Source organism: Macaca thibetana, chromosome 8 (genome assembly GCF_024542745.1).
Source record: "Macaca thibetana thibetana isolate TM-01 chromosome 8, ASM2454274v1, whole genome shotgun sequence".
Lineage (NCBI taxonomy): Eukaryota > Metazoa > Chordata > Mammalia > Primates > Cercopithecidae > Macaca > Macaca thibetana.
The window spans coordinates 84,334,203-84,357,124 of NC_065585.1; the positions used below are offsets into that span (position 1 = coordinate 84,334,203).

The 22,922-nt window shown below is 40.4% G+C and overlaps 1 pseudogene; it reads right to left on the minus strand.

Annotated features, from left to right (window-relative positions):
• Positions 1–202: 202 nt before the first annotated feature.
• LOC126960689 (phosducin-like protein 3) lies at positions 203–1,017 on the minus strand (annotated as a pseudogene).
• Between the last annotated feature and the right edge of the window lie 21,905 nt (positions 1,018–22,922).

A 22,922-nucleotide genomic window follows, 5' to 3' on the forward strand; every position in this document is an offset into this window, starting at 1 on the left:
GGTCCTAGGTTGGTTTTCTCATCACTGTATGCCCAGGGCCTGGAATAGTGTTGGATTATTATTTTTTTAAATACCAATAGCTGGTTTTAATTTTTTTTTAAGGAAATACTACAATTTAAAAAAAGAGTTCCAAAAAATTAACAAAATTTCCAGCAATGATTACTTGTGACATGTAAAGATTTGAAACATAATTTATACAAAACTAAAACCCGAAAGGATTTATTCCTACTTTTTCCTTTTTAAAAAAATCCAGACAATTTGTCACAAGAAAGTTCAGCAAGTTACAGCAGCTGCAGCCTGCATCACCCTTGGAATCACTGTCCCTCTTCATGAGGACAGAGTGCCACACTGAGGACAGCAACACGTCTTCAGTTGGTTTCTTAGGGTTTTCCTCCAAGTCTGTGTTACTTGCTCCAGATTCAGACAGTTTCCACTCCAACTTATCTCTTGTCAAGTTCATGCTGCCCTACACCAGAGGACGGATAAACTGAGGCTTGATATCTCCTTCCAGGTAAACAAATATCGTGGGCAGATTCCTATCAGGATAATTGGGTGTGCAGGTTGTTGTTGAAATGGCTTTGATAAATTTGACATCAGGAAACTTCCTGGCAAGTCCACTGAGGTGCTGATTTATCAGGGCACAGAGGGGAAGTCCTTGTTTGTAAAGGTGCAAGATGACCCACAAACCCTCACCAGGTAACTTCTTGAACATAATCCTTTCCTGAGACCTCCAAGACTTCTCCACATTTATTCTTCAATTTGGTTACTTTCCACTCACCCAGTCTCTGCTGCCTGTATAGTTCAACAGCATGTTCATCCTCCTCATTACATTCGTCTTCATGACCCTCCAACTCTTCAAAGTCAAATCTTCATATGTTTTCACCACAGACTGCTGGAGGACACATTGCTACTCTTCCTCCTTTTTCTCCAATTCTTTCAGACTTTCCTTGGCAGCAAATTACATCTTACACAACAGGGGCATCTTGAAAGAACTGTGTCTGCATTGGGGTCCTGCATCTTGTTTGCAATTGCTCAAGCCAGTTGTGCCGCGGTGCCCCCGCCCCTCAGCTCCCTTTTGCCCAGAGTTGGATTCTTAATCAGTATTTGTTCAGTAAAATAACAAACCTCTGCCTGCTCATGCCTGTAATTCCAGCACTTTGGGAGGAGGCCGAGGCAGGAGGATTGCTTGAGGCCAGGAGTTCAAGACTGGCCTGGGCAACATAGTGAGACCTTGTCTCTACAAAAAGTACAAAAATTTAGTCAGTGTGGTGGCACTAGCCTGTGGTTCCAGCTACTTGGGAGGCTGAGGTACAGGATTCCTTGAGCCCAGAAAGTTGAGCTAAAGTGACCGGTGATCATGCCACTGCACTCCAGCTGGGTGACAGAGCAAGACTTTCTCAAAAAACCAAACAAAACACTTTAACTAACAATAATACCCACTGTTTATGTAATGTTGTTATGTCAGGTACTGTAATAAATGCTTGCCGTATTTTAATTAAATATCACTTCACAAAGTTTTACTTTATTCCCAATGTATATAACACTATCTTCATTAGTCAGTCATTTGATATAAGTCCAGACCTTTTCTTTGATTATGAGTTCATTGATTGGAAGTTCCACAGTTTTTGTTGGATAAAATACATCTATAATGCTTCATTTATAATTTCTAAAACGTCTAGGATATAAGAACACCTGCAATGGAATTTGAGTGCAGAATCTTTTCAGATTTTTAAAACTTCTCCCAAACCAATTTTTCTAGCTAATCACCAACAACTAATTTGACAGTATTTTAAAATGACTTGTCTTTTATTTTTTGCCTTTGTACTTTACGGGTATATAAAATGTTTGTTCTGTAATTAAAATAGCAACTAAAATTGGCACATTTAAAAACAAACGCAATTGTATTTTGGTGGTGAACCACTGGTAGGCGGGGCTTTATCTTCTTGTGGGCCTGCTTGCGTGGGGGATTCTGGGAGTGTGCGGAAAAGATATTGATGCTAAAGGGAGCTGGGAAGATCTTTTTTCCTCTGGAAATGCTGAATAAACTTTGTATTATGGGCCTGTGTTTCTACTGTGACTCATCACATGAGGTCAGGTGTGAAACTTTCAACTTTCCACTGATGGCATCATGTTGGCATTCAAAAAGTTTCAGATTTTAGAGCATTTTGGATTTCAGATTTTCAGGATTTTAGGAATGCTTAACCTATAATAGGAATCTCAGAAGACCGTACAGAAAAAAATGGGTGGGAGGAAATATTTCAAGAAATAACAAAAGAGGTTTTCCCACAGCTGAATGATGCTAGTTTCCCAGAACAATGACTAGGTAATAGACTCATTTCAACTTACCACTGTAAAGTTTCCAGAAAAATATTAAAAGAGAATAAGAAATTTCCAGAGATAAAGAAAACAAATAAGCAAAAAAACAAGGTCACTCATGAAAGAACAAAAATCAGACTATCTTTTGAACTTCCCCTCAGCAATCCTGGATTACTAATACTGGCATGTACTTTCTTTTCTTTTCTTTTTTAAGAGAAGAGTCCCCCCCTGTTGCCCAGGCTGGAGCATAGCAATGCGATCTTAGCTCACTGCAGCCTTAAATTCCTGGGTGTGGCACAGGCAGGTCTTGAACTCCTGGCCTCAAGCGATCCTCCTGCCTTGGCCTCCCAAGGTGCTGGGATTACAGGCGTGAGCCACTGCACCCAGCTAGAATGCATGTTCTAAGTTACAAGGCAACACTATTTTCAATCTCACATTTTATACTCAGCAAAGCTCTCAATCAAGAATGAAGGTAGAATGAATAGCTCTTCAGGTATGTAGGATTTAGGTTTACTTGTTCCATATAGTTTCTTAGGGAGTTACTTGGAGGACATGATCCAGCTCAAGAAGGGAGTAAATCAAGAAAGAAGGCATGGGGTCCATCTCAGAGGAATAACAAAGTGAGGTTCCCGCATCATAGCTAAGGAGCACATCTGCAGACCCTCTCAGTCTAGATGGAGGCACAAAGAGGGAAAGATCTGGAAAAATGGGAGGCTGACGATTTGTGGGATCTTTGAGAAATTGGAAAAGTAAAGATTTGATACAGGCAAGCAATGCAAAGAAGCAACTGAAGCAGAAGAAAGGAGAAACAGGAAAAGGGAGAGGAGGAGGAGGAGGAGGAGGAGGAGAAACTCTTAAAGAACACAAAAAGTTGGAATGTAATAATAATACTTGGCAGAACAGTCAATAATATTACATAGTCATAATAACAGAAATACTGTTTGCTGATTTTCAAATTTTCAGATCAATCAAATAACAAGGGAAAGAAGTCTTGATTATGTATACACACAAAAAAAGAGTTATCAAAACTGACAAGAAAAAGTCAGTCAAGGTACTTAAAGTAGTGCTGAAAGTTATAAGGTAAGGTGGAGAGAAAAGAAGAAAGAAAAAGACCACTAATAATCCCTTTTTACCACATAAGAGCTCAAGAGATATCTGCATATTTATATGCAATATTTAAGTTAATAGATAATCAACAGGCCGGGCGCGGTGGCTCATGCCTGTAATCCCAGCACTTTGGGAGGCCGAGGTGAGTGGATCACGAGGTCAGGAGATCGAGAGCATCCTGGCCAACACGGTGAAACCCGTTTTCTACTAAAAATACAAAAAAGTAGCCGGGCGCTGTGGTGGGCGCCTGCAGTCCCAGGCACAAGGGAGGCTGAGGCAGGAGAATGGCGGGAACCTGGAAGGCGGAGCTTGCAGTGAGCTGAGCTTGCACTCCAGCCTGGGAGACGGAGTAAGCCTCCATCTCAAAAAAAAGAAAAAAGAAAGAAAAAAAAAAGAAATCAACAGAGGAACGAACAATTCTTACTTTCAGTGGCAGGAGGGAAGGAGAGAGGAAGGCTGTCATGCCTTAGAAAGTCCATAGGTGTGGATACTTAATGTATCAACCCATAATGATTTAAGCTTGTTATTTAGAGAGCAGGCAACTACCAGAAAAACTAAAAATGAAAAAATTATCATAGTTAATATAGTGCCTCCGATACACAGAATTGAGATTGTGGAGGCCTGGGAAACAGAATTGTTGCTTTTCATTTTAAACTCTTCTATTTTATTAAATTCGAGCACTCATTAGCTTCATCAAAATTTAAAATATATCCATTTAAAAATAATGCTAGTGGGCGAGTGCAGTGGCTCACGCCTGTAATCCCAGCACTTTGGGAGGCCGAGGTGGCTGGATCACAAGGTCAGGAGTTCAAGACCAGTCTGACTAACATGGTGAAACCCCGTCTCTGCTAAAAATATGCTAATTAGCCAGGTGTGGTGGTGTGCACCTGTAATCCCAGCTACTCAGGAGACTGAGGCTGGAGAATCGCTTGAACCCGGGAGGCAGAGGTTGCAGTGAGCCGAGATTGCGCCACTGCACTCCAGCCTGGACGACAGAGAAAGACTCGATCTCAAAATAATAATAATAATAATAATAATGCTAGTGAACATATCACGTTAAACTTTGGTTATTGCTTGGTTATTTCTTCTATGTTTTAGGAAAAAAATTTGACTAGCTAAATTATAACAATTATTACTATTTCTAATACTGAGAAAAGTATTTCAACATAGGCATGTGTCTAGGACAGGGGACTCCAAAAGCTCTAGTCAGTCTTTTGCTTTTAGTAAATCTAGGAAAATGTTTTAATGTTCAGCCACAAGGCAGTCTTTTCAAGGGTGAGATGTTTTTGTAGCTGCCTCTGTTATTTTCTCCAGAGGACTGCAGAGTGTGAAGACTATAGACAATTGCTGAGATGCTTCTCGGGGTGTTTCCAACCAGTATCAAGGAGATGGCCACCTTTGTGCCTCTCTGGATGGGAGCTGGGGTGCATGAAGGCTTGGTATTTGTCCTTGTACTCAAAGGTGTTAGATGGGGCATCCTGTGCTTTTGCTCAAGTGTCAACTTTCCAGAAAGGCTATCCTGGGCCCTGCTTTCTGAAGCAGTGTTCCCTGACCCCACTCTTTTCTATTCCTTTACGCACTTTGTATTTTCTAAACTTCTCCTCACCTAGCATTATGCTATACAGGTTTTGGCTTTTGTTTTTAGATTTGAGGTCTCACTGTTTTGCCCAGGCTGATCTCAAACTCCTGGCCTCAAGCAATCCTCCCACCTTGGCCTCACAGTGCTGGGATTACAGGCACGAGCCACTGTGCCTTGCTGGTTTTTGTTTATTCTCCATCTATTCCACACCAAAAGATATGATGTACTCACTTCTCTATCTGTTGTTCTTTCTATTATATTTCTGGTTTTTTTTTCATATTAAGTCTTTGAAATCTGGTGTATATTTTACATTTAAGTTACATCTTTATATTACTCAATAGCCACATTTTAAGTGCACATTGGACACAAGGTATGCTCGGGACAATTCCTGAGTGACTTCTGGAACATACTCTCTCACTTACTTAGGTCTGTCTTCTGGGGCATTTGGGGGCTTCCTTTCTGGGGAAGCAGATAGGAAGAAGCAATTAGCTACCTGAAAAAGTTGCAGGTTCTAAGAAGCTGTGAAAGTCCAGAGCAACAGCCCTCCTTGGTGTTTATTGGATTTTAAATGGGTTTAACCTTAAGTTTGCTTAGTGACTGTCATGTCTTTACCAACATGTCTCTCCGTGATTTTTCTGGAGGTCAGTAACACCTAACTCCTCTCGCCTTTGTTATTGGCTGGGCAAAAGGCTTCTTAAGTTCCTTGCCTCCTACCTCTTAAGGTGTTCTTTCATATCTCAACCGCTGGGTCTTGGGTGACATTAGCTGGTAATGGGGTTATGCAAAGGGCTGAACCACAGTTTTAGATCTTTCTAGAAAACTCCAGATTAAGCACTTTGCTCTCAATGTCCTGTTTTATTTACGGAAATCATGCTAAGTCTATTTCTGTATGTCATTTCTAGGACATCCCTATTTAACCGCGTTTGCTCTCTTCCTTTGTTCATAAGAGATAGGATTGTGTTGATTACAAGAAGGAGGCAACACTGTCTTGTCATTGCTACTGAATATGATTAGTGTCTGTCTGCAAAGCAGCTCCTAAGGCATTGAGGGAAGGGGCTCATTGTCAGACCAGGGCCCAATGTATAGCCATGCAGCAAGGTTTGTTGGGTGCTAAATAAATATTTCCATAACACACTCTAACAACTACTTCTTTCTTTTGGCTAATTACTTGGGAACAATATTAATTATGAGCGACTGTGGCAAGTTTCACTTGTAAAATGATTTATGCAACTCTGACAAGGGTATTGGGACCCAATAGGAACGTAAGAGCAGTCTGAGTATATGTGAACTTGCTGTTCTTCTTTAGTTACCCAGTACTGAAAAATGGAAAGTTTTTGAACATTCTTGAAACATTTTAAAAACTAAGACCGAAAGGCCCGTTAACAGAAATACGATTTAGTTTAGAAAATGATTCATAAAGCTCATGTTATCCCATGTTATCCCATGTTTTTTTTCTACCTCATGTTATCCCAGTGTGAAAACTGTCTTTTGCACAATCTCTAAGACTAAGGTCTTCGTCGGAACACTGGATCTCAGCTGTCAGAACTTTGCCTGCTCTAGGTATTTTTTGTTGAATACAGTATTCCCGTTTAACAAGTGTGATGGCTCAGGTAGAGATATGCTGCTGATAGGAAGAAAGGATTTCCTAATAGTGAGTTTTTACTCTGCTTATGGCTGCTTACATACCTGCTGGAAGTCAGTTTAATCTTGCAGACTTCTATCTGGCATTTCAGCCACGTTCCCTATACTTTCCCAAATGTCAGTTGTTCTCTCTGTAAAACTTGCAATGGAATTTTTACTGGCACACAAGTGTAGATTCAACCTTTTTGCTTTTTTCTTCGATCTCTATCAGCAAAATGAGGTTTGGGATTTGATGGGGTCATGTCAGAATCAAATTCCCTTAATTCTCATTCTAACACAGTGTTCTATCTAGTTGAAAGGTCTTCTGCTCTCCTGACATTTATTTTTTCTACATGTGTTGTATCTGAGGAGGGAGTATGAGAGTCTTGGGTTTTACATATCAATCGGAACTGCAGCACGGATGGCTGATGTTAGTCCTGTCATGGATTTTTAACTACAGTGTATGAGTTGGAAGTTGTAATTATTGAAGGCCTTCATCTAAAATGACTTTACAAAATGTTGTGTTCATTACATTTCCAGATTTTTTCCATATTTTCAGTCAAGACTCTTGTTTCATCTTGTAATACACATTTTAGAGTAGCAACATTAAACTATTCATTTGATGTTTACAGCTTGATGTTTCATTTTCTAAGGAACAATACTGTTTTCTATTTTGTCATTGTGTCTCCAGGGTTTTTTGAACCCATTTTGGTGGCTTTATTCCGGATTGTTTGAAAATGTTTTCCTTCTCTGGGGGGTCTGGAGAAAGAGCCTGAATTTCTCACTATTCAGTTTCTTTACCGGCAAGAATAAAATTATACCCATAGTGCTTAGACTAAATTATGTGATTTCCTCCTCCTAAGCCACAAACCATAAATGATGTTGGAATCATCTGTTATGGAAACGAAGTTTCATAATCTGAAATATCTGGCTTTAATAGTCATATAATAAATGGTTGGGTGTGGAAGCTCACTCCTGTAATCCTAGCACTTTGGGAGGCCGAGGCGGGTGGATTGCTTGAGGCCAGGAGTTCGAGACCAGCCTGGCCAATGTGGCAAAACCCCCTTTCTACTAAAAATACAAAAATTAGCCAGCACAGTGGCACACACCTGTGGTCCCAGCTACTCTTGGAGGTTGAGGTGGGAGGATTGCCTGAGCCTGGAGGTGGAGGCTGCAGTAAGCCAAGATGGCACCACTGGGAAACAGAGGGAGACCCTGTCTCAAAAAAAAAAAAAAAAAAAAAAAAGTTTTATAATAGATGATACTGAGATAATGGTAGAGATGTCTGGGATGAATAGAAATTTGGCTCCAGAACTGAGGCCAGAATGAAAGAGTCTGCAGATGGAGGCACAAATAGAGGGCCAATTTCCATCTTTCTGTTTTACATTTTCCCAGGACATCGTATTTAAGATACATTGGCTTCTTCTGTTTTGCATTGTAAAGATGGACAGATGGTGAAATGGGATCAAGTAACAGAAAGCTGACATACCCTGTTCCCAAGCAGTTTAGCAGGTTCATAGATTAAAGGGTAAGCCCTTTCCCCACCAAGAGGGCCTTATCAAGTCTCTGACTTTGGGTCACGAATTTGATGAAATTAGGGAGGAGTGGTCTAACTGCAGATTGACATGGCTCTGAGTTGTCACCAAAGAAACATTCCCGTCTGCCAAAATAGTTAACAATAGAATACATACACAGCCCTTCTTTCCCCTGGAACTAGTTTATTCTTTTATTTTCTTAAGCTCTAAGTCAAACCACAATATCTTATCAGTACCCTTTGATGGGGTTTATTATTGCTTTTCTTTTAACACAGAATTTTTACATTTGAATTGTTAATATGCTTTAAAATAAAAGTACTGACTTTTTATTGGGCTTGCAAGGGTTCTACATTTTTTGGAAAGTTTAGATAGAAACAAAATGCTTACTTTTCAGTTGAATATATCTAAATTGAAAAGGCTAAAATTCACACCCTTTGTCCCTGAAAATAAGTCTAAGCATTTTATTATATGCAGATCATGTGGTTTAATTTTATGAACAATGAATGACCTTCCTTAGTTGACAACTGGCTTCCCTTTGAAAGTATTTCCAGAAAGAGGGTCTTCAGAAACAAACAAAAAAAAATCTCTTAATTTTTAATAGACCCCTCCAACCTACAACTGGTTTATAGTTAACAACCCTACAAAACAGGTAAATCCAGTTAATTACATTGAGGTCAATTCAGCCAACTATCTTAGGGGTTTGATAGATACTTAACACTACTTAAAGTTGGGTGCTCAACTGGTGTTTTAATGAGGTGGTTTTTTTTTTTTTTTTTTTTTTTTTTGCTGAGATATTGGTAAATAATTTTCCCTGCAAAGATTATTGTTTCTATATTCTAAATAACAGAGTTTGAGACCCAGCTACTTCTTTTTCTGTGTATTAGAGTAGAAAACCTTGTCTGTGTCCCCCTGTACTCTCTGCCCTCCTCTGTGTAGGCACTGAGGCTTTCTATTCTGTGTGTGACCTTTTTAGGTGCCTCTTTTTATTTTTATTTTTATTTTTTTGAGACAGAGTCTCACTCTGTCACTCAGGCTGGAGTACAGCGGCGCGATCTCAGCTTACTGCAATCTCCACCTCCTATGTTCAAGTGATTCTCCTGCCTTAGACTCCTGAGTAGCTGGGATTACTGGCACGCACCACCATGCCTGGCTAATTTTTGTATTTTTAGTAGAGACCGGGTCTTGCCATGTTGGCCACGCTGGTTTTGAACTCCTAACCTCAGGTGATCTGTCCACCTTGGCCTCCCGAAATGCTTGGATTACAGGTGTGAGCCACTGTGCCCAGCTCAACTTTTAAGAATCTGCTAACTTCACTCCTGGCTCAGCCAACTGAGGCTGAAGTATATGTGTCAGCTTTTAAACGGCAACACAGAATATCTGCATGTCTAAGTACTTGTCAAGAAGGGTTACCCTGATTCTAGGGTACTCTGAAACAAGATTTATGGAATTATGTCTGAAAAATTTGCAGGCCATTTTCTAGATATTCACTTTGATTTTTGCCTGAAACTTAAACCAAATAGTTTTTTCCTCCTACAGTGAAATTACTGAACTCTGTTGATACAACATGTCATAAATACACTTTAAAGCAATATTACAAATGACCTTATGAACATTTTTGTATTTACTCTAAGAGTAATGGTAAAGATTAAGGGTACTAAATTAAAGAGAAACTTCCTTATAAAGCTCTATCCGTAGGAGATGTTTCTCAGATTTCAGATACTGAGGATGAAGTAGATTTTGTTTATGATTCACTTTTTTTGAAGTGCCTGCTAGACAGCTCAGAGATAAATATTCAGGCCACCTCAAGCAAATACACATGATTATATGGCTTGCATTCTATGCATTAATTTCACTTATAGTTTCATTTTTTATCTTTCTAACATTATGTTTCTATAAACTCACTTCCTACTTGTTATCTAGTTTCCTTGTACATATTTTTAAAATTTTAAATCTTTCTGGAACTAGGTAAGGCACAAATAAAGAAATAGCACAGAACTAATTACATTTTTTTGGGTTTAGAACCAATTAAAATGTCCACAGGGTACGATCCCAGTGGTAGGAAGTGACTCCAGCATTCATGACAGTGGGTGGGGCCTTCGGCAGCTTGGAGGCAGCAGGCTGTGTCCCTCACTAAAGGGAACAGGAACAAGATAGCAATAAACTGACAGGTGCAGACAGGATATGAGCCCCCACCTCCCACAAAAACCTCACAGAAGTAATTGGGGATGGGGATGCTTTCTAACGGGATGGGCTCTAATTGCAGACGGATGGAGGAGTAAGGGATACACACTTACCTACTGTTTGGACAGCTCTCTTTTAAACCCCAAATTGGGCTGGCTTAAGGAGACATGCTTTAATATGCAAATGAAGCAAGCAATTCTTCAGTGTGGATTTTGAAGGAAACTCCACCTTCACCAATCTGCTACAAAGACTGACATACCATGATATAAACTTACCCTTGAGGATGAAAGTTTTGTGTTTTCGGGAGTCTTTTGTTGAAGATCAGATAAATGTGAAGGTAACATGGTGAGACTTGGCTATTGCTAACAATATGTGGGAAGGAGGGAATATGAAACAAGGTGTGTTGTAGGGGAAAGCGTTTGGGACATTAGGCCTAGGCTGGGGAAGTGGGAGGCTGTCTGGTGCTGGGAGACACAAGAAAATACCATTAGGGCACAAGGGAGGATTTTCCAACAAAACCTCAACCTTACTTTTTTTATTGACAGTAGTTCTCACTTGGCTCAACTCTCTATCTTCTTCCCCTTTTTCTTTACTTTTCCTGCCTTTTCTTCATCAGTTTCTAAGACCTGTTGACTATTTGCTACTGACACCACTTTTGGAGCCCACACAAACTCTAGCAGCAGCTGCAGCCTCCAGACTTCTTTCCTGCCTCCGTGCCAGGGCCACCTGCCATCCTCGTGCCAGTTCTTCTCAAGAGGGGTTTCAGTTACAGTCTGGAGCCTTTCCTTTATCTACCCTGGCTGGGGGGAATAATTTTTCCCAGGTGTGTCCCTGTAACTGGCCATCTCCACAGAGATTGGAGATCCAGACCTCCCTGCCTGTGAAGCTGAGGGGGCGCCTGCCACTTCCACTGGCGTCACCCTGGTTCCCTGGGTAGTTTCCTGAAGTCGAGCTCTCTCTGCCACTGCTTTCATACACAGAGTCCCACGCCAGCTCAAACACCTAGCTCTATGCTTGTCAAGAAGCTGTTAAAACAATGCACCCAGGGCTCCCGAGACCCCACAGAGACATAGGGTCACGCCACCCTCTGCCTTTTCTACATTTACCCATTGTCCCCAGGACTCAGATGCTACTCCATGAAGTCTGTTCAAGGACCCATGTCAGAAAAGACACAGATCTTTTCCCAAATATCTTGGAGTCCATAGTCAGCTCTCTCTGATAGAGAACTTGCATTTCACTTTGAAGCTTTAACTACAGGCCTATAAGCCCATCTCTGTGGACCTGTTTCAGACATGAATTGAAACAGCATGGTCAGGCATGGTGGCTCATGCCTGTAATCCCAGCACTTTGGGAGGCTGAGGCAGGTGGATCACTTGAGGTCAGGAGTTTGAGACCAGCCTGGCCAACATGGTGAAACCTCATCTCTACTAAAAATACACAAAATTAGCCGGCCGTGGTGGTGCATGCCTGTAATCCCAGATACTAGGGAGGCTGAGGCATGAGAATCTCTTGAACCCGGGAGGCGCAGATTGCAGTGAGCCGAGATGGCGCCACTGCACTCTAGCCTGGGCGACAGAGCAATACTCTGTCTCAAAACAAAAAACAAGCAAATAAAAAACCCAAAACAGCGTGCAGCTCCATCTTTTGAAGTGGTAAGAGGGATTGAGATGTACCTCTGGCCCTGCATCCAGGCCCATCATTGGCCAAATATACTGACAACAATGTTCCTCAGTATGTGGTCAGTCCTACTTCTGGCTTTCATTTTTGATAAACTGATTTATCAAAATGTTTTACCAATTGTTTTCCAGTGTAATATTTAAGCTGTAGGGAGTCCTTACAATTATTGCAAATTGATTGATAGGTCATGTAGGTATATATACATATCTAGATAGATAGATAGATAGATAGAATTTTTTTTTTTTTTTTTTTTTTTTTTTTTTTTTTGCTAGGGTTTTGCCATGTTGCTTAGGCTGGTCTTGAACTCTTGGGCTCAAGTGATCCTCCTGCCTTGATCTCCCAAAGTGTTGGGATTACAGGCCTGAGCCACCATGCCCGGCCTAGATGATTAACTGTTTAGAAAACAAATCTGTTTATTTGTAATCACTTGTAAATGAGTCCCAGATGCCATATAAAGAACTTTGGCACATTATTTTAATTTCAAGTTTAGAGCGCAATGGGAAGAGGTTGCACATATCTACTAGATATTCATAGCATCCAGTATCATCAATGTTCTTGCTGAATTATCTCATTTGTTTTCTGATGGTCCCAATCCCCTTCTTAGAGAAAGTAATTAGGTTTACTAATGCTCGTCTTAGTCCATTTGGGCTGCTCTAACAAAATACTATAAACCGGGTATCGTAAACAGCACATTTATTTCTCACAAATCTGGAGGCTGGGAAATCTAAAATCAAGGCAACCAGCAGATTTGGTATTTGGCGAGGCTTTCTGTTTAATAGGTGGCGCTTTCTCACTGTGTCCTTATATGGTGGAAAGGATAAATGTACCCTCCCCCACTGTACCCTCCCCCAACAGCCCCTATCTGTTTTCAGGCAGAGGGCGAGAGGGGCTTGAAAATTTGCCCAAGGCTATGCACCTCCCAGCTGCGAGAGAAAAGGGCTTTAGTTCTTCCCCTGCCTGTGAAGTCTGTACGCCCGCCCGGATTTGCGCCCTCTCCTGAGTTCTGGCCAGGAGGCTTCTCGCCCTGTTCAAATTGCCAGGCTTGGCTCTCTCATTTGACTCAACTCTAGGTAAAGTTGGAAACTTCCCCCGCAAACAGACCGACTTCTCCAGTGGGGGTGTGTGTGTTCGGGAGAGGAGGGTCTCCCTTTCCCACTTTAGCAGTTGGGATACTCACAGTACTCGGGGTGTCTCCCAGGTCCTGCAGGAACAGTTCGCTTCCTTCAGAGCCTCTGTGGGTCATCTCCGGATTGCTGGTTTGCTCTTGCAGTCGATCTGGAGCTGAAATTTACAACGCAAGCCTCCGCATGCTGCTCTGTCCAGAGCTGCTGTCTAGTCCTGCCTGGCGTCCGCCATGATCCTCGGGCCTGTTTTATAAGGGCACTAACCCCATGAGAGCGACACCCTCATGACTTATCACCTCCCCGAAGGCCCCACCACCTATAACTATCACCTTGGGAAGTTAGGATTTCAAAATATGAATTTTGGGGGGGACACAAAAAAACTTCGGACCATAGCAATGCGTGTGGTTTTATTTTTACTCTTTTGATCCTTAAATCTCTGGTGATGGTGGCCCTGTCCAGTTAACCATTCCCCACATGCAGAATCTAGAGTGATGGAAGGCTGGAGAGTTCCTCTTCTGTATTTGAGCATGGGTTGTTGTCAACATGGCTGGTAGCTGCAGGAAGCCGGGCTTCCTCTATAAGGGGCCACCACACTATTTACCCGGATGCCAACAGAGCTAAGTGAATGACTCTACAGTACACTGTGGGAGACGATCCTGAAAAAGCACCTACACCTGTTTGCCATTCAAATGACAGCCTGCCGGACAGTAAAGAATGCAGTCATTCAATAACATTTTGGGCTTCTTTCAATTGTTACAGTGAAACAATTCTGATGTGTCATTGTTATTTAAATAGCAAAAATCTATGAGTGTTATTTGAAGAAAAAAACCATGGCAATGTTTTCGGTATCAGTGGGATATTATTAGTTATGTAACTTTGTCTCTAAAAGCACATCTGCTGACTACACAGACTGTACAAGCCTTTCATAGTTGTCAAGAATTCTCTGAAAATTCTTTTCAGAGGCATGTGAGATTGGGGATTAAATCCAGGAAAAAGAAAACAGGAACTACTAAATTTGGGCTCTGCATAGCAGATCAGTGGAGAAAAATTACTCTCGCAGGTGGCTTAGTGGGAAGGTGGAACTTTGGAGATAGACTGATTTAATGGTGATTTCTTCTTAAGCAGATTTCACGGTGTGGGATTTGGTCCTGTTCGTCCATTTCTTCTATGAAATATTTAGAAACATTACTACCATTAACTCATATTCTCAGTGTGACTACAGTCAGTCTTTTCTGGACTTGTGAAGACTGCTGAGTTCAGAAATACAGTTAACATAAAGCAAAACAGGTGATGCAATGGGTTGAGCTGACTCTTGGGCATGTCAACAGAAGATGGAACCTCGGACAGAAATGAGAAGGACCATGGAGAGATGGGAAAATATTGACACATATTCCAGGACACATTCAGGGCAGAATTAGGAGACATAGTTTTTAGATTGAAATTAGTCTTACAGGAGGCATGGACCACATAGAAATCCAGAGAGGTGATAGGGAGACAGAGTTACTACAGCCTTTGGTCTCTTAGTGACTAGGAGGAGCTGAGCTAGTTTCTACATGGAATAAAACCACTGTCAAGAAGATCTTAGCCTGTAAAACCATATTCCCTATAAATAATAAGCATAAGAAGCAAAAAGGCACCATCTAAATCTAGAATCAAAAGGAACCATGTAAACACACTGAGATAGCATCATAGGTGTTTCTGCCATTACCAATAGTTCCGTAAACCAGAATCCCAAATCTACCAAAGGAATTACAAGATTCTGTTTGTTGGATGGTGTAAGATAAGGGGGTGTTCTCATAACCAGGAGCCACCAGGACGGCTCAGAAAGAATGGAATTAAATGAACAGAAATGTAGACAATAGGTCAGAAGTTAGTTTTCTTCCTTAACATCACTATACTACGAATTTCTTATTGCCTCCACTTTTGTAACAAAACATATCCATTCTTTAGGATGGTAATTTTTGGACTCTCTTTTTAAAGTAAGAAAACACTTTCTTTGAAGATATCTTTAAAGATAACTCATGTGAAATCCTACTTCATAAAATTAGTAAAGGTGGATCTTTTTTGGTTGAAGTTTATTCTTACAGCCAAGGGCTCTGCCTCTTTGACCATCCTCCTTTCTCCCCATCTATCTGTCTGCCTCCTGCATTCCTCCAAATCCAAGCCCCTTTTAAAACTTTTTGAATCTGAGAGCACTGTATGTATGAAGGTGCTTCTCTAATTAAAGTCTTCAGAATTGTTTTTGTATATTGGTTGCCAGACCTTTGAGATTTCTACTTCCAACCTGAAAGTATATATGCAGAAATGAATGTCATAATGAAGCAACTGCCTAAAAAGTTTAATTATTGGCTGTGATTCTGACTAGTTGATTATTGTACTTAAAACATGAAGCGATTTCTGGCTCTGATTTAGCTTCTTTAATCGAAGGGTCACCCACACTACTTTGCCCTGAGCATACTTCAAGGCTGCAAGTCATTTTCTTGTTTGTTTTGTTGTTCTGTTTTCCATATTAAAAATATTGTCTCACAGATCTGGAACCAAGCATAACTTTGATAAATTAAAATAAAATGTGAAATAAAATGACATGGTTACTCTGGTCTCCTGCCAGTGAGTTTGTGTTGTAAGTTTTTCCCAGTCATCAAATCTCACAAGTTATATTTTTAATGATAGTTCAATGTATTGAAGCATATTTCACTGAATTATGTTGACAAATTATTTGTCTGTCATCTGTAATGTCTGTGTGGCAACCAAATGTCCAAATCTGGTAACAAATTTTTACTTCTGTGATTCTCTGATATTCAACTGTCATTACTAGGATCTCAACATGCTCTATACTTACAAAAAGATATCTGCATTTACTTAAAATACATTATTCAGCATATTGGGGTATTATTGGAAGATAAAAGTATGTTAATAACATTAGATCACTTACATATAGTCTCCTGAATCCCACCTGGCCCATTAAAGTAAAGAGATTTCTTAAAGATATTATGTGTATTACCTTTGAATTCTATCATTCAGTACTTTGGTGTATCAGGAGTTGCCAAACCAAGATTTAGAACAGAGAAATCCAGTTAGGGTTAAAAGTGATTCAACAGCTCACATGCCATCTATTTTCTAGCATGATTATGTGTGTCTGCATAGTATACTTGAGTTTATTGCATTTAGATAATGCAATAAAGTAGTGTGCACTAGTTCTTAGAAATGTATTCCATGGAGTCTATGGAATATCTGATTATGTATTATATTCTGGATCTTTTTCATTCTCTTCCTCTCTCCTCCTGCAATCATGTGGTATGCAGACTGCTCCAATAAGGCTTTAAGACTGCAAATGCTGGTGAGTGTCAGTTCCTGACTTCAAGGATATCATAGGAGGAAGATGTGTGAGCAAAGTTATGTAATGGAGAGAAAAATGCTTATGGAGATTTGTGCAGGGTTGTGGAATTATGTATTTTGGCCCCTAAAATTTATCTTTCTTTGTCACCCTCTCCCAATCCCTTCTTTTGCCCCTTGGGTTTGTAGTAGTTTTCTATTGCTGTTATAACAAATTACCACAAAGTTAGTGGCTTCAAACAACGCAGATTTATTATGTTACAGCTTTTGAGGTCAGAAGTCCAAAATAAGTCTCACTGGGTTAACATCAAGGTGTGAGCAAGGCTTCCTTCCTTGTGTGGGTTCTGGTGGAGAATCCGTTTCCTTGCCTTCCCAGCTTCCAGAGGCTGCCCCATTCCTTGGCTGGTGGCTCCCTTCCATCTTCAAAGTTGGAAATGGCATCACTGTGACCTCTACTTCCTCTCTTTTTCTGTGACTCTCCTCCCTCCTTCATCCACTTATAAAGACCCTGTGATTACACTGTGCCTACCTAAATAATTCAGAATAATCTCCCCATTGCAAAATAAGCTGATGAGCAATTTTAATCCCATCTGCAACCTTACTTTTCCTGGTCATATAAAAGAACCTGCTCACAGGTTCTGCAGATTAGGTCATAGGCAGCTTTGGAGGCTGTGATGTTGTAAAATATATATTTGATCTTCATTCCCCTTTCCTGGCACACAACCCCTAAAATCCTTGGACTCTCCAGAGTACTTTTTGTGTGTTGACTGACAGTGTCAGGGTGGGGCTGGTCACTGGAAAGAGAAAGGCATGATTCAAAGGTTGGGACCTTCAGCCTTACCTCCCAAACTCTAGGGAGAGGAAAAAGACTGAAGGTCAAGTTGATCACCAATGGCCAATGGTTTAATCAATCATGCCTATGAAATGAAGTCTCCATAAAAACCCAAGGGAACAGCATTGGGAGAGCTTCAGGATAGCTGAACACATGGAGCTTCCTGGAAGGTGGCATGCCCAGGGAGGGCATGGAAGCTTCGTGCCCCTTCTCCCATACCTTGCCCTACATATCTGTTCATCTATATCCTTTGCAATATCCTATGTAACAAACTGGTAAATGTAAGTAATTGTTTCTTTGAATTCTGTGAGCCACTCCGGCAAATTAACCCAAAGAGCAGGACATGGGAACTCCAACTTGAAACTGCTCAGAAGTGCCAGAGTCCCAGAATCATGACTGGTATCTGGGGCAGGGGAGTCTTGTGAGACTAAGCCTTCAATCCGGACCTCACAGTATCTGCAAGTAGTGTGGGAATTGAACTGCAGTCTACTGCAGAATTAATTGCTTGCTTGCTGGTAGGGAGAAACCCATCCCTCCACATTTGGTTACAGAAATCTTCTGTGTTCATGATTGTTGTTGTTTTAAGTGAGATAATAGGAAAAATGGTTTAAGAGTTTTTTTTCCCCCCCCAAAACAGGGGCTATTATTTTGTCTATCCCAAGGTTACTCCCCTGATTCAAACTTTATACTTTGTGACCATATCTTTAAAAAAAAAAAAAAACCCTTAGTAGTTTTTTTTTTTTTTTTTTTTTGAGATGGAGTCTTGTTCTGTTGCCTGCCGAGGCTGTGCAGTGGCATGATCTTGGCTCAGTGCAATCTCAGCCTCCTGGGTTCAAGTCATTTTCCCATCTCAGCCTTCTGAGTAGCTGGGATTACAGGCACCCGCCATCATGCCTGGCTAAGTTTTGTATTTTTAATAGAGATGCCTTTTCACCATGTTGGCCAGGCTGGTCTTGAACTCCTGACCTCAGGTTATCCACCCACCTCAGCCTCCCAAAGTGCTAGGATTACAGGCGTGAGCCACCACGCACAGCCAAAAAAACCTGTAGCAATTCTTTAATCACATCTATTATCCAGGGAGTATTCACATTTCCCGGGTTGTCCCATAAAGATTTCTTTTTCCTCTGGCAATTTGTTGTTTTTTCACTGAAGAAACTAGGTCACTTCTGTAAATTTTTCATAGTCTGGGTTTTGCTGACTACATTTCTGTGGTATGAGGTATATGTTCCCTGACCCCTGGATTTCTTATAAATTGGTATCTATAAACTGGTATCTAGAAGTTTGCTTAGATTCAGATTCAGTAGTTTGGCAAGGTTTTAGTAGGTAGTATTGATTGTATACTTCTACCAGAGTTTAGCTTGATATTTTTTGGCAAGAAGACCTCTTCATGGGGGGTGGGTGGTTAAGTCCAGTCAAGTGGAAGAAACCACACCACACTGAACACAGGTCACTTTAATATAAAGGATTGTTAATGGGCACAGAGTTGTTAATAGATATGTGGAGAGGTAAACAGAGAATGTGAAGTTATCACAGAGTAGCAACCTCAGAAGCCAGCAAAGTTGGAAACAAGAAAAGAATGGGTTAGATTTATGAATATTGAGGAGCACAAGAGGAATCTTGAGGAGTGAGCATGGACCCTGTAGAGAAAGCCTGGTGCTGGCTGGTGTGTCTGAGCTTAAAATAGCATCTCTTAGTGCCTTCTTTCTTTTTATTGTCAAATAATATTTCATTTCTTTATTCTCTCATCAGTTGGTGGATATTTTGGGTTGTGCCCAGTTTTGGCTGTTATAAGTAATACTGCTATGAATATTTGAGTGCAGGTTTTTGTGTGGACATATATTTTCATTTCTCCTGAGTAATATACTGGTAGTGGATTTTCTGGGCCATATGGTAATTCTGTTTATCGTTTTGAGGAGCTGCCAGACTTTTCCAAAATGACTGCACATTTTACATTCTTAACAGCGATGTGTGAGGGTACTAATTTCTCCACATCCTTGCCAACACTTGTTATCCAACTTTCTGATTATAGCCATTCTAGTAGGGGTAAAGTGGTGTTTCATTTTGGTTCTGATTTGCATTTCCCTGATGGCTAGTGATGTTGAACATCTTTTCATGCACTTATTGGCCATTTGTATATCTTTGAAGAAATGCCTATTCCTATTCCTTTTCTTTTCTTTCCTTTGTTTTTTTTTTTTTTTTAAGAGATGGGGTCTCACTATGTTGCCCAGGCTGATCCTGAACTCCAGGGCTTACGTGATCCGCCTACCTTGGCCTCCCAAAGTGCTGGGATTACAGATGTAAGCTGCTGTGCTTGGCCTCCATTCCTATTCTTTGCCCATTTTAAAATTAGGTTGTCTCTTTATTATTGAGTTATAAGAGGACAGGCCTGTTGGCTCATGCCTGTAATCCCAGCACTTAGGGAGGCCAAGGCAGGAGGATCACCTGAGTTCAGGAGTTGGAGACCAGCTTGGTCAACACGGTGAAATCCCATCTCTACTAAAAAAATTAGCCAGGCATGGTGGTGCACGCCTGTAATCCCAGTTACTCGGGAGGCTGAGGCATGAGAATCGCTTGAACCTGGGAAGCTGGGATGTAGAGGTTGCAGTGAGCTATGATTCTACCACTGCACTCGAGTCTGGGAGACAGAGCGAGACTCCTTCTCAAAAAAAGAAAAAAGAAAAAAACAGTTACAAGGGTCTTTATATATTCTAACAAGTCCTTTATCAGATGTAGAATATGCAAAATGAGTTGGGAAGTGTTCCCTTGCTACACTCTCTTCTATTTTGAAAGGGTTTGTGAATAACTGATATTAATTTTTCTGTAAATGTTTGGTAGAATATACCTGTGAAGCTAACTGGTCTTGGGCTTTTTATTGCAAGTTTTTTTATTTTTTTATTTTTACTAATTCCATCTGTTTGTTTGTTGCAGATTTGTTCAAATTTTCTATTTCTTTTGAGTTAGTTTGAGTAGTTTGTGTCTTTCTTGGCATGTGCCCACTTCATCTAAGTTACCTTTTTTTTTTGAGATGAAGTCTCACTCTGTCACCCAGGCTGGAGTGCAGTGGCGCAGTCTTGGCTCACTGCAACCTCTGCCTCCTGGGTTCAAACAATTCTCTTGTCTCAGCCTCCCGAGTAGCTGGGATTACAGGCATGCGCCACCACACTTGGCTGATTTTTGTATTTTTAATAGAGATGGGGTTTCATCATGTTGGCCAGGCTGGTCTCAGACTCCTGAATTCAAGTGATCCACCCACCTCAGTCTCCCAAAGTGCCGGGATTACGGGAGTGAGCCACCGCACCCGGCCCTAAGTTACCTAATTCATTGGCATAAAATTGTTCATAGTATCCTTTTATAATTACTTTTGTTTCTGCAATGTTGGTAGTGATGTGCCCTCTTTTATTTACACTTTTAGTAACTTAAGTCTTCTTTTTCCTTTTTTAGTTTGGCTAAAAGGGTTTGTCAATTCTGATCTTTTCAACCAACTAGTATTTGCTTTTGCTGCTTTTCTTTATTGTTTTTCTACTCTCCACTTAATTAATTTACACTCTTGTTTTTACTAATTTCTTTCTTCTGCTTGCTTGTATTTACTTTGTTCTTCCTTTTTCCAGCATCTTAACATGGAAGCATAAGATTAGGTTGTTGATTTGCAATCTTTTTTTAATGTAGACATTTGCAGCTATCAATTTCCTATGAGCTTTGCTTTAGCTGTATCCCATAAATGTTGGTATGTGCATCTTCATTTTCACTTATTTCAAAGTTCTTTCTAGTTTCCTGTGGCATTTATTCTCTGACTCATTGACTATTTAGTAGTATGTTGTTTACTTTCCACATATTTATGATATTACAACTTTTTCCTGTTATTAATTTTTTATTTCATTCTGATGAGACAGAAAATATATTAATTGATTTCAGTCTTTTAAAACTTGTGGAGGCTTATTTTATGGCCTAATATATGGCCTATTCTAAGGAATGCTCCATGTGCACTGAGAAGAACGTGTTCTGCTATTGTTGGGGAAGTTTCCTGCTGCGTATAGTTTGTGTAGTCCTCTATCTTTCCCTTTATACATTTTCTTTATTTTAAATTGACAGCATTGTGTTTTTATGGGTATAGTATGATGTTTTGAAGTATATATACGTTTTGGAATGGTTAAATCTAGATAATTACCAGGTGCGTTACCTCACATTACCTTGCTATACAAGAGCTCTCTTGAAATGTATTCCTTCTATTATGCAGTCATAAAAAGGAAAGAGATCATGTCCTTTGCAGGGACATGGATGAAGCTGGAAGCCATTATCCTCAGCAAACTAACACAGGAGCATAAAACCAAACACCGCATGTTCCTTCTTATAAGTTGGAGCTGAACAATGAGATCACATGGATAAAGGGAGGGGAACAACACACACTGGGGCCTGTTAGTGGGGGGGATGGGGTGGTGGGAAGGGAGAATATTAGGAAAAATAGTTAATGCATGCTGGGCTTAATACCTAGGTGATGGGTTGATAGGTACAACAAACCACTATGGCATACTTTTACCTATTACCAAACCTGTACATCCTGCACATGTACCCCAGAACTAAAAATTAAAATTAAAATTAAAAAAGAGAAATGTATTCCTTCTAACCATAATTATGTATCCTTTGACTAACATCTCCCATTTCCTCCCAGATCCTCTATTTTCTTTCTTATCTGCCTAGTTGTTCTATTCATTATTGGAAGTGGAACATTGGAGTGTTCAGCTATTATTGTGGAACTCTATTCTTCCCTTTAATTCTGTCAGCTTCTCCTTTATGTGTTTTGGGGCTCTGTTGTTAGATGTATTTATATTTATAATTTGTATACCTTCCTGATGAGATTTACCATTTTATCATTAAAAAATGTCCCTCTTTATCTTTAGTAACTTTTTTTTTTTTTTTTTTGAGACGGAGTCTCACGCTGTTGCCCAGGCTGGAGTGCAGTGGCGCGATCTCGGCTCACTGCAAGCTCCGCCTCCCGGGTTCACGCCATTCTCCTGCCTCAGCCTCCTGAGTAGCTGGGACTACAGGCGCCCGCCACCGCGCCCGGCTAATTTTTTGTATTTTTAGTAGAGACGGGATTTCACTGTGGTCTCGATCTCCTGACCTTGTGATCCGCCCGCCTCGGCCTCCCAAAGTGCTGGGATTACAGGCTTGAGCCACCGCGCCCGGCCAACTTTTTTGTTTTAAAGTGTACCTTGATGTTAGTATAGCCACTCCAGCTCTCTAGTGGCTATTCTTTGCATGATGTATCTTTGCCCATCCTTATACTTTCAACCTATTTGTATCTTTGTACCTAAAGTTTGTAAGAATATTATCGTATAGAGAGCATACAGTTGGATTTTTTTTTTAAATCCAGTCTTACAATCTCTGCCTTTCGAATAGATCATTTTACCCATTCACAATTAATATTGTTATTGATACTGCTCAATTTGTGTCTACTATTTTTTGTTTATGTCACATATCTTTTGTTCTATTCCTTCTTTACCGCATCCTTTTGCATTAAGAAAGTATGTTCTCTTGCCACATTTTAATTCTTTTAATAACACTTTCACTTTTTAAAGTTAATTCCTTAGTAGTTGCTCTAGGGATTACTATGTACACCT